Source organism: Cryptomeria japonica, chromosome 5 (genome assembly GCF_030272615.1).
Source record: "Cryptomeria japonica chromosome 5, Sugi_1.0, whole genome shotgun sequence".
Lineage (NCBI taxonomy): Eukaryota > Viridiplantae > Streptophyta > Pinopsida > Cupressales > Cupressaceae > Cryptomeria > Cryptomeria japonica.
In genome coordinates, this window is record NC_081409.1 from 697,991,522 (window position 1) to 698,002,305 (window position 10,784).

A 10,784-nucleotide genomic window follows, 5' to 3' on the forward strand; every position below is an offset into this window, starting at 1 on the left:
CTGCGAAAACATTTCTAGGGTTTTCTTTAATATTTTCACTCTCGACTGATGAAAGGCAAGTCCTTTCTCTACCCCTTTTCCTATGTTTTTTTTCTCGTTCAGTGTTATTCTATCATTGCCCCTAAAATTGGAGGTTATTAGTAAATCTGCTCTGTTTATCCAATGGCTGAGGTAAATCGACATGAAAAATGTTATAGAACACCTTTTTTAGCAATGGAGGCTGTCGTAACAGCTTTAGAGATCTGCAAAAACAACAAGGATCGAACTTCTATGTCGGAGGCCTTCAATTCTTTTTAAAACAATTATCTTTGGACGTAAAGTCGCGTGATCGATATGTTTACACATTTTTACGTGTGGAAATTATTTGAGCATTAATGTGGGTATTGTTACCAAATTTCTGATTTTTGCATATTTGAATAGACATTACCTTTTAGGGTGCAAGTATTTATTTGTGGGCATGAATTTAGGTTAGATTTTAAATGGATGGCTTCGACTATCCTTTACATTTGGCACAGATTTTTGTACAGTTTCAGAGAATTGGTAGCTGATTGGCACTGTCTATTCAGCATTAAGGATTCTTTTTTCGCAAAAAAACTCATTAATTAAAATCTAGCAATACATAATACTGTTGAATTATAATTAATTGACCGTTATAAGTTCCCATGCCTGTTTCTCACTAATTCCAGTAGTTAAAAAATTATATGTCATTGTTCCAGACGACTCTCGTGCCCCTAGAATCCCCATGTTTTTGGGGCAGGGGAGAGTTCTCCCCTGTCCCGCCACTGCCACTCAACACTCATGGACGTATTCGGGATGCTCTCTAGTTTGGGGATGGCTTCGGGGCTCCGGGACATGGTCAATATGTCCAAGGGATTCCAAGGAGCCTCCCATCTATCACAGGGACTTTCAGGTGACCCCATGGCAGTAAAATAAAAAAATCAATATTTTTTAATATCAAAAAATGTTTTAAATTTGCATCCGCAAACCCTATTACTAATGGTCTATGAGCTCCACCCAAACCCTAAGCACTTATACAAAAAATTTATAAATAGGCATTTAACTTCTAAGCCTCATTTCAAATCACTCATAAGTTTCAGAATAGTAAGATATCACCAGCTGATAAAGCAACAGTTATAGAAAATTTGCTTCAATTCATACTTTGCTGACGTATATAGTGGGTAAATGTTTTATAAGTCAATAAATTTTAGGTATGGATTATTCTTGCAACAACTGATTTACCTTTCTTCCACTTGTTTATCTTGATTTATTTTTTCCCACAAATATGTTTATGAATTTTGTTTGTGTAGAATTTGGCAATCCAATTGGTGCAAATCCATGTTCTTATCTCTATTTAACTAAGACAAATTCTTTTCTTAATTGTTCAGTATGTTCACATGCAGATTATGTCTGCTATATCTCATTTTGGCAGACTCTAGTTTTCTATGCATCAGGGTAGGCAATTTGCAATTTTTTATTTGATGACTCAAAATCACGACTTCGATGAATGCAACCATGCCTATTTTTGTAAACATATTATATCATTTTTTCCATGGTTTACTGCCTATTGCTCTGAGTGACACCAAAGTTGTGATTTTTTTCTAATTTGGCTTGAAATTATTTGTACAATATCTTGTTTTTCCAACCTGATTTTCTTTAGGTGTTCTCTTGGTTTCACTTACACCTACTTTGTAAACATTTTACTTCATTTTGTACATGTATTACATTTCTTTGAACCTAGCGATGCCAAACTCTTTGGATTTTTTCTAAGTTGTTTTAAAAACGTTTTTGTTATTTTTGGATTTTCTGATTTGATTTGCTTACCGTTGCAGACATGCCTATTTTGTGCATGTTGTACTGCTTTTTTCTTTGAGTGATGCCAAAATTAGTATTTTTTTTTAATCCGTATCAAAATTGCTTATGCAGTTTCTGGATTTTCTCGTAATTTCCTTTTGGTATTGTATTTATTTGTCATTTTTTCATCAAAATTACAAGTTGTATATGCAATTACCTTATTATAGTTATTTTTAAGGGCCATAATACAGCTGATTTGCATATCCTGTATATTATAAATGCAGATTATCCAGAGCAATGGCCTAGCCTTCTTCCTTGGGTCAAACAAATTTGCAAGATCATCAAGTATATGCTGCTTTTTATGTCCTAAGAATTCTTTCAAGAACAAGTAAGTATTTTTTTTGGTGTTTCTGACTTCTTTAGACCAATCTTTGACTCAAGAATTTTCTTTCTGTTTAAACTATTAGTCTCCATGTGACTAGAGTAAGTTATTTGATGTGTGCATGTCAAGGTTCAAGTCTGAAGACAAGCGGACTTATCATTGATGAGACATTTCCCACTGTACTTAATGTTTTCAACCGCCTTGTTCAAGTTTTATATTCGATATTGGAGATAGTAGAGATTGTCAAGCTTATTTCTAAAATATTTTGGTCATCTATACCTTTATGTATGCCTTTGCATTCAGAATGTCCACTTAATTACTTATTTTTGACTGCACACTTTCTCACTTGCTGCAATTTTAGATGTTAGATTTATGTAGTGATGTGGCCATGTAGTCAGAGGTGTCCAAGCAACTCTTTGGTCCCCAACATTTTTAATGCTCGGATGGTCCTGTTTTTAGCTATGCTGGAAAGATCAGTTGCTACGGAAGGGCAACTAACTAATCCAGAACAATGCAAATCTAGGGAATGGTGAAAAGTAAAGAAATGGACAGTGCATATTATGAATTGACTATACACATGGTAAGCTTAAGCAAGTTAGTTAACATTTGTGGACTCTGTAAAAATTTCCCTTATTAAAATGTTTTCTAAGATGTATAATCATTATAATCAGGGGAACTGAGAAAGTGAAAATCAGCAACACTAGAATATACTGTCTAGCCTTTGACAATCTTTATTATAGAAATTGTTTTCCAGAAAATGTTGTGATAAGAGAAAAGTCTAAAAATGAAAAATCTGAAACTTTTACAAGATACTGTTCATATCTTTTGGTCTCTTGTGAGAGTCTATTAATTTATTGACACACATACAAGTTTGGATATATCTTGATAGTCATGCTGGAATGTGTTTAGATTGTAATGTTTTTTTATGCTTTGCAGATTTGGAGATCCAAAGCTCTTAAGCCAGAGAACAAGCCTTCTGCACAAATGTTTCGGAAGCATTTTGCAGGGAAAATTTAGAGTGCTATCTTAACTTGTTGAATGTTATTTGTCAGGGTGGTTACCTTCCAGATAGGGTAACCAATCTTATCCTCCAGTATTTGAGCAGCAAGCACGTTTTGCTAACTTTCTGCATAAACAGTGCATATTCTATTAAGTTGCTATGTATTATACTTGTATGTATCTTTATTGCCTGTAAACATATGACTAGTTAATGACTTCATATTTTGTCTTTTTGATTTATGGCATTGAGTTCTAGAAGTTATATTTCACAAGTTGAGTTTTCATCTAAAGATGATATATATGCTTACTAAAAACCTCTGAGAACTGGATGTGTGTTATTCTTGGTCTGTAATTACCAAATTCAAAAGGGTCTTTGGTGGTTTGAGCGAGTTTTTGAGAGTTATATTTGCAGAGTAAATTTGCATATGATTTCCTTTTTCCAATTAGAACATGTCAGTAGAAAGATTGGGTGATTGGTGTCTTTCTGTCATTCCCCATTTCTCTGTGTGCTGCTATTTAACATAGAAGAAACTGGAAGGCGTTCTTATACCAGGATAGACTTGAAACCTTGGCATACAGCTCAAAATAGTAATAGATACACAAAAAAAGGGTCTGGGATTAGTGTTGGGAATATTTCATCCACTTGCAAATTTAATGGACCAACATTTTGCACCAGTCTAAGTCTAATCGGGGATGGATCACATAACTAATTCTGATCTGGGTTGCAAAACTATTATTATTTCAATAAAATTTGGAAACTGATATCATCTTTTGAGTGATAACTGAAAATATGGTGCTGATTCCTAATGCAATTAACAAAGTTGATTTTCTGCATGCATGTTTTCAAATATTCTATTAATACTAGCAGCAGTCCTTCCCTAGGTTTTTGAATGGATTCAAGAGTTTAGAGGTTCGTTTTGCATAGCTAGGGTTATCATTGACCATGGTGGCACATACACAATAGATGATAAGGAATTGCTTTGTGATTGATACAAGTTAAAAACTGTTGAGAGCAAGATCCCTGGGATAGTGTTTTTATCAACAGGACTAATTGTACACTACAGACAATGGCACAACAATTGAAAGATTAATCTCGATGACAAGTGTAGAATTATGATTGTGCACCAAATTGGAACGTGCACGGTGAAACTGCAAACAAAACTGTGTTTCTCTAACTAGTAAAATAATGAACAGAAATCTGCTATTTGTTTCACTTAATTGCTTACCTGCTAATTGATTGCAGGGTCATCAAATATTCTTATATTTTACAACTGTTTTTTTTGAGCTTTTTTTGAATATCCTGTGACCATTTTCTCATTTTGTCTTTTGTCATGCTAGAGATCTGGATTTCTGGTCTATGCAACCAACCTGAAAGTGATTAAAATGTGCATTTAGAAAATATAGTAATCTTAAAGTGAACTGAAATAGATGCTGTTTTTAAATTAAATGTATTTCATGGAAGCAGTTAAACAAAGAACAATTTTGCCTATTTTATAGCATTACAGCAAATGGTGCCTTGGAAATGTTTTGTTCACGAGGTTACCAATTGATTATCTTTTCCCTGCTTTAGTAACGTTTAATACACAGGTGGCCTATCTAGCTTGAGAAATTGCTAGTCTTATACCTATTTATAACATGAATTAATGTCATTGAAGCAATATTATTATACGTTCAAAGAGTTTGAACAGTTGATAATTAGATGTGTTAAGAACTTAAAACTGATTGCTTATGGAATATGTGAATGTGTACCTAATTTATCAATTGTTTGTTTGCAGCATTTTTAAGTCCAATACATATCAACTTTTAAATCCACTTCTTGATATAGTGCTTTTTGAAATAATCTTCCCTCTTACGTGCTTCAATGATAATGATGAGATCTCTGGTGTGAAGACCCTCATGAATATGTCAGGAAAGTTTATGGTGGGTTGCTGCCCTTTTTTTGGCAACGCAGATATCATTTTTTAACTGTCCAGAAAATGCAACTGTTATTGTAAAAGTTTTTGGAAAATCTCTCAGCTTAGAAAAACTTAATAACTAAGCATTTTGTTGAATTCATTTCTTCTGTATTATTTGTTTGGCAAAGCTTTCCTTCCTTACAATGTATGGGTTGTTGCAGATATTATAATTTATGGAAGATCTGTACAGGCCCTGCACTCCATCCATTGATTGCAGAGCTAGTCGGAAACATGGAAAAGAAAACCTCCAGAGATTCCTTTCCTTTGTTAGAAAAAAGTTTGCTAGGTGAGGAATCTGTGCTTAGAATTGGACAATTGAAAATGCAACTTTCTAGCAATTGCAGAAAATGATTAGAACAGATTTTATGGTTCCTAAAAATGTTTTGTTTCAATCCCTCTTTGCAGCTATGATGGGGTAGCTCAATGCTACAAACCATATAGGCAGAAAGATGGTGCTCTTTTAGCCATTGGGGCCTTATGAGATAAGATGAAGCGGACTGAGCCATACAAACCTCAACTGGAACAAATGCTAGTGCAGCATGTATTTCCTGAGTTTAAAAGCCAAGTTGGTCATTTGAGAGAAAAGGTTTTTGTATTTATTTTATTCTCCTTATTGACTGTGCAAAATTAATATACAGCAAAATCTTTGGGCTGCTCTTTAATTTTTCTGAACCGTGGAACTTGAGCCTTTTCACTTTTCTGTTAACTCAGTTTCGTTCTCAAATAATCTGGATACATCTTTTGGTTTGCTAATTCTTCAGGATTTCAAAATTGATTTATTATTCATTATAGTTCTAGATGAGGCACTATATAGTATTTTCCATTACATGGTCATTGGAAGTTGGTGGAAAATTTGAAAAGTTGTACCTATTCCCTGGAAGTGGGATTTCATTTCCAAGTAAAATTTAATCTTCAGGTCAGTCCGAGTATGATGCTAATATACGTGCAGTATTAGTCCATTGCATAGTCGGTGGTAATGCATATATCATTGCTGAATATGCTGTCAGCATTTTCAAACAAACTTGGGCTGTTTGAGGGATTCTGTATCTTGGTTGTTGAAAGCTTGGCTGCACACTTGAAATGTAACTTAGAGGGTTGCTTCTCTAAGAGTGATGAACTTCTTTTTTGCTTGTTTTAGTGCTTGCATTTACCCTTGCTGTTCAGGCATAATGCTGAGCTGTTTGTATCATTCCTATCTTGAGACAAGTTATGATGTGATGTACAAAGGACCCTTCTTGAATTTAGAATGTCCCACATGTAACTGGTTATAACATCCCGATACAGGGGACATTACTGGTGATATCAGTGGCAGATAAGGATGTTGTTATTCAAGTCTCTAGACAGCATCGTTACCATCGGTTTTAACTGAATTTCCAGGCACAGTTGAACATATTTCTGTAAGGACAATGTTATGGGAGCTTAATGGAGTAAGGAGCTTACTGTACAAAGGACCCTTCTTGAATTTATAATGCCCCATATGTAACCAGGATGTCCTTTGTGATGTGAAATCAAGTGGCTCCTTACTCCAGTAAGCTCCCACGGCCTCGTATCTGTAGAAAGTGTTCCTGGAAATTCAGTTAAAACTGATGGTAACCATGCTGTTTGGAGGGTTGAATAACAATACCCATATCTGCCACTGTTGGTGGGTAGTATTTATTATTTATGCCATTGTTGTTGCTGGGATACTTGTATTGTTGCTGCAGGAATGCTCATATTTTTCACGTTTGAGGGAGCATTGGAGAGATATATTCATCATCTTGTGCTGCACTGTCGTCTGTGGAGTGGTTTTAAGTATGAGCTATGCACTTGTGGGAGTGTGTCAGCCATAGCCAAATATATGAACTTCTCTCTTTCATGTTGCAATCTGCTGTTTGCATAGTCTTATTATAGTACAATACATGTAATAGGTTTGTTGAGTTTTGGCATTCTCTTGTTTTTATATGGTTGAAGAGCAGATCCTGTGATGTGTAAGCCATAGTGAAATATATGTAGTTCTTGTCCGCCTTACGTTGTTTCTGTTAGTAATTTGCAGTTCATAATTTGAAAATTCATGGTTGTAGAGTCACTACATGTAAATATGTTTCTCGAATTTTGGCATTCGATTATTCCTGTATGGCATTAAACAGCAGATTAAATTGTTCCATTCTATTGTTTCTCCTGATTGCTGTAATTATTCGATGGCATTGAAAATCTTTCAGGTAAAAAATCAAACGAACAGCTAATGTTTTGAACATTTTTATTTTTCTTAATTAAAGCTTTATTAACGACTAAGGGGTCTAAGTTTCACGGCCATTATCTTTTAATGGGTATCTATTCAAAATTGCCATACAACTGTAAAAAAATATTTTATTTAAGAAATTGTTATATAAATTAGAGATACATACCTATCTTAGAACGATCGATCTGAAGTCTTTTTTTTCATATTATGATTCTTTTTAAATATTTGATTGTATTTATGATCATCAAATTTACCCTCGTTGAAGCTTATATCTGAGTGTCAGAATTCGAAAATATTTGATCTATTTTTCTAATGTTTTTTATCAAATAATATGGTAATTGCCAGATTCTCTCCTTATATCAGTTACATATCATGTAATCTGACTCTCTTAGTTATATAGAAAATATGCAATAAATTTTTTCATTGTCTTAAATCTTAAGGTTGCGGTTTTAGTTTTTAATAACAATACTAATTATAATTATAAAATCTATGGAACACTTGCGTGACAGATACACTCTTGACTTGTTTACGCTTAGAACTTATTTGATCATAAATCTGGTATTGTCACTGACTTTCTGATTTTTCAGATATAAATAGACTTTACCTTTTAGGACGCAAGCAATTGTTTTTGGGCACAAAATTAGGCTAGATTTGAAATAGTAGATTAGATGGATTGTTTTGAATATTATGTACATTATATTATTTACGTTTGGCACAGGTTTTTACAGTTTCAAAAGATGCGTAGTTAATCGCCACTGGCTATCTAGTTTTAGGGATTGATTTTTCACAAAAATAATAACTAATTAAAATTTAGCAATATTAAATACTTTTAAATTTTAATTAATGTAGTGTTAATTTCTCATGTTTGGTTCTTCAAATTTCAATAGTTCAGGGGGTTATATCTTAAATATCATGGGACTATTTGATAAGTTTTTCCAGCAAAAACATATGGAGTTCATAAGCTAGGTCCTATCCACCTTGGTTTGCAATGAGGTGAAGCTCTAGTTTTAAATTTTATGTTTCTATATTGCTCACTTCGCTGTTTCGGACAAACAAAAATGTGATGGTTAAATTGTTTATTGAGACCCCTGCTTTCATAGCTATGAAAGACAATGTAGCTGAAAGTATGTTCAATGATACGTTGATCTCTTTGATCTCTATCTTGAACTTGGTTGCTCTATTGAATATTTCCATGTTGAAATGTGCAATTGCTGTGTTTTTTTAAGTTATTGAATCTTATCAAGGTTTTAGCATCTTTCATTGATCTGAATTATTTTGTCAATTCAGAGGACGATACCCAAAATAGAATTTGTGGTATTGTAAACACATAACAAATCATATAAAATTTCATTTCATTGAAAATATTTAAGAACCATACAATTTTTGGTAAACTCTGTGAAAGAGAGTTGTGTGCCTTTGAATCTATCCCATTTGGGCAAACTCTATAAAAGAGAGTTGTATGTCTGGAATCTATCCAATTTGGGCAAACTTTGTAAAAGAGATTTGTATGCCCGAGCTTGTACAATTTAAGCAATCTTGTGAAGGAGCATATGCCTATAATTCTGTAACTTTATAACTCTCCAACTCCTTGCAATTGGATTCGAATTGGGCTTATTTATAAGCTTTCAAAGAAGCTGAACAACCACCACATTTATGTCCTCATCGGAAGTCAAAAAGACAATCCAGTATTGAAAGGTTATTACATTTATATGAGGACAAAAATTAATTAAAGATTAAAATATTTAATACTCAGACTTATTTCTGATCATTCACCTAAATATTTTGTAAGAGAAAATGATCTTTCTGGTTTGGCTAGCAATGAAAAGCCAAGGATAGTAGGATGCAAGAAGGGTTTCAAAGATCACACATTTGATCATGTCTATCTTATCCAAGCTTATGTTGTACTTATCTTAAGCAATCTCCTTTTCAAAATTGAACCATTGCTTGTCATATATAAAGACAAGTCTTAGATCACTAATCAATCAAATCATGCCATCACATCTTAGCATATTAGATCATTTAGAGCATTTATTGCTCTAGGCATATTACATCTTTTGTGGCTGGTGCTTTCAAACTCCTACATGTAGGTCAAGAATTGTTTTGACCAAGGCCAAATGAAGTTGAAAACTTGATTCCTAGCATAATTGACTCTTTAAAATAATTAGTAACACTATCATAGTGCCAAAACATGTATCACGTTATGCAAACATAAATTGTAGAGCTAAACCTATCACAAACAAATCATAATAGACAACATATAATTAGACAAGAGCGAGACATAATCACCTCCTTTCGTTTAATAGTATTGTAGAAAATAGACACCAACTTCTTTATGCATAAAAGTAGCATACATAACTTATTTCATTTAGGATGGATAGAGCGAGTTCTAAAGATAGAAGTTTGATTCAATATGTAATGGAGGGAATTTGTCACCTCAAGGATGATGAATCCTCGAGGAAATATTGTCCTTCCGATTACCTCTACGAACTAGCGTTAAGATGAGCCAGGGGAAAACAGATTTACACAAGGAGCGTTAGCCACCCGAGAAACATCTCTGGATGGCTCTGCGGAGCCTCTGCCCACAGGACGAGCACACAAAAATGTGACACCAATGCGACGCACTGTTGTCTTGTACGGACATAGTGTAGAGTTCGGATAGAAAATTCTTGGATGCGTTGACGGAACTTACAAAACAACTAAACGATACTGAAAACTATGAAAACACGAATTACAAAACAAAATAAGGAAAGTAGAGAATAATTAAGAAATCTCACAATCGGTCCACGCTATGAAGTCTCCTGTAAGATAATCCCCTCTTCGCGAAGCGGTGCCTACACACATGCAAGAGAGAAAATGTTGGGGGTTGTGTTTTGGAGGCTGCCTAAGTCAGACCCTCGTTTTGGTGTTTCCACCTCCACGGACAACCCAAAAGGCCACGAGAAAGGAAGATGATGAAGAAGATGATAAAGAAGAATGTAAAGGCAAATACAAAGACAATGCTATGTTATTTGGTAATTGGAAAATAAACAAGATATTGGAAATGCAAGATAGAGTTAGATTACTCCCCTAATGCTTGACAAGTGTTGGTATGCTTGGTAAACTTGGTAGCTTGATGATGCTGCAACAATGGTGGTGGTGTCTCCAAGAGCTTCAATCTCCAAGAGTAAGTCTCCAATCTGCCAAAAGGTCCTTTGGTAATGTCCCAAAACCAATGATATCGGCTAAGGGACGAGTCTGAATGTCGGTGGTTGTGCAGGGAGGCGTTCGATCCCTTCTTGGCGTGGGCTGTAATGTCTCAACGACCATCTATTGGCTGACAGGTTGGCGGGATGGTAGCGGGCTACGCGAATGTCTTTGTGTTGCACTTGCGTCCACGAATCTCTTAGATCGACAAAATTGGTAACGTCTCCGGGGAAGCTGACATGGACTTCATCGATGG

General features: G+C 34.6%; 1 long non-coding RNA gene across 7 annotated transcripts; it reads left to right on the forward strand.

The window, feature by feature from the left end:
* The first annotated feature begins 2,075 nt into the window (after positions 1 to 2,075).
* On the forward strand, positions 2,076 to 5,924 carry LOC131064369 (uncharacterized). Of its 7 annotated transcripts, none has more exons than XR_009111254.2 (7): positions 2,076 to 2,179; positions 2,303 to 2,458; positions 2,568 to 2,753; positions 3,110 to 3,246; positions 4,948 to 5,092; positions 5,289 to 5,413; positions 5,533 to 5,924. It is a non-coding gene; the product is annotated as an uncharacterized LOC131064369 (long non-coding RNA). The 7 variants fall into 7 exon arrangements; XR_009111258.2 differs by having other exon boundaries at positions 2,633 to 2,753; XR_009111256.2 differs by having other exon boundaries at positions 2,303 to 2,352.
* Positions 5,925 to 10,784: the final 4,860 nt, after the last annotated feature.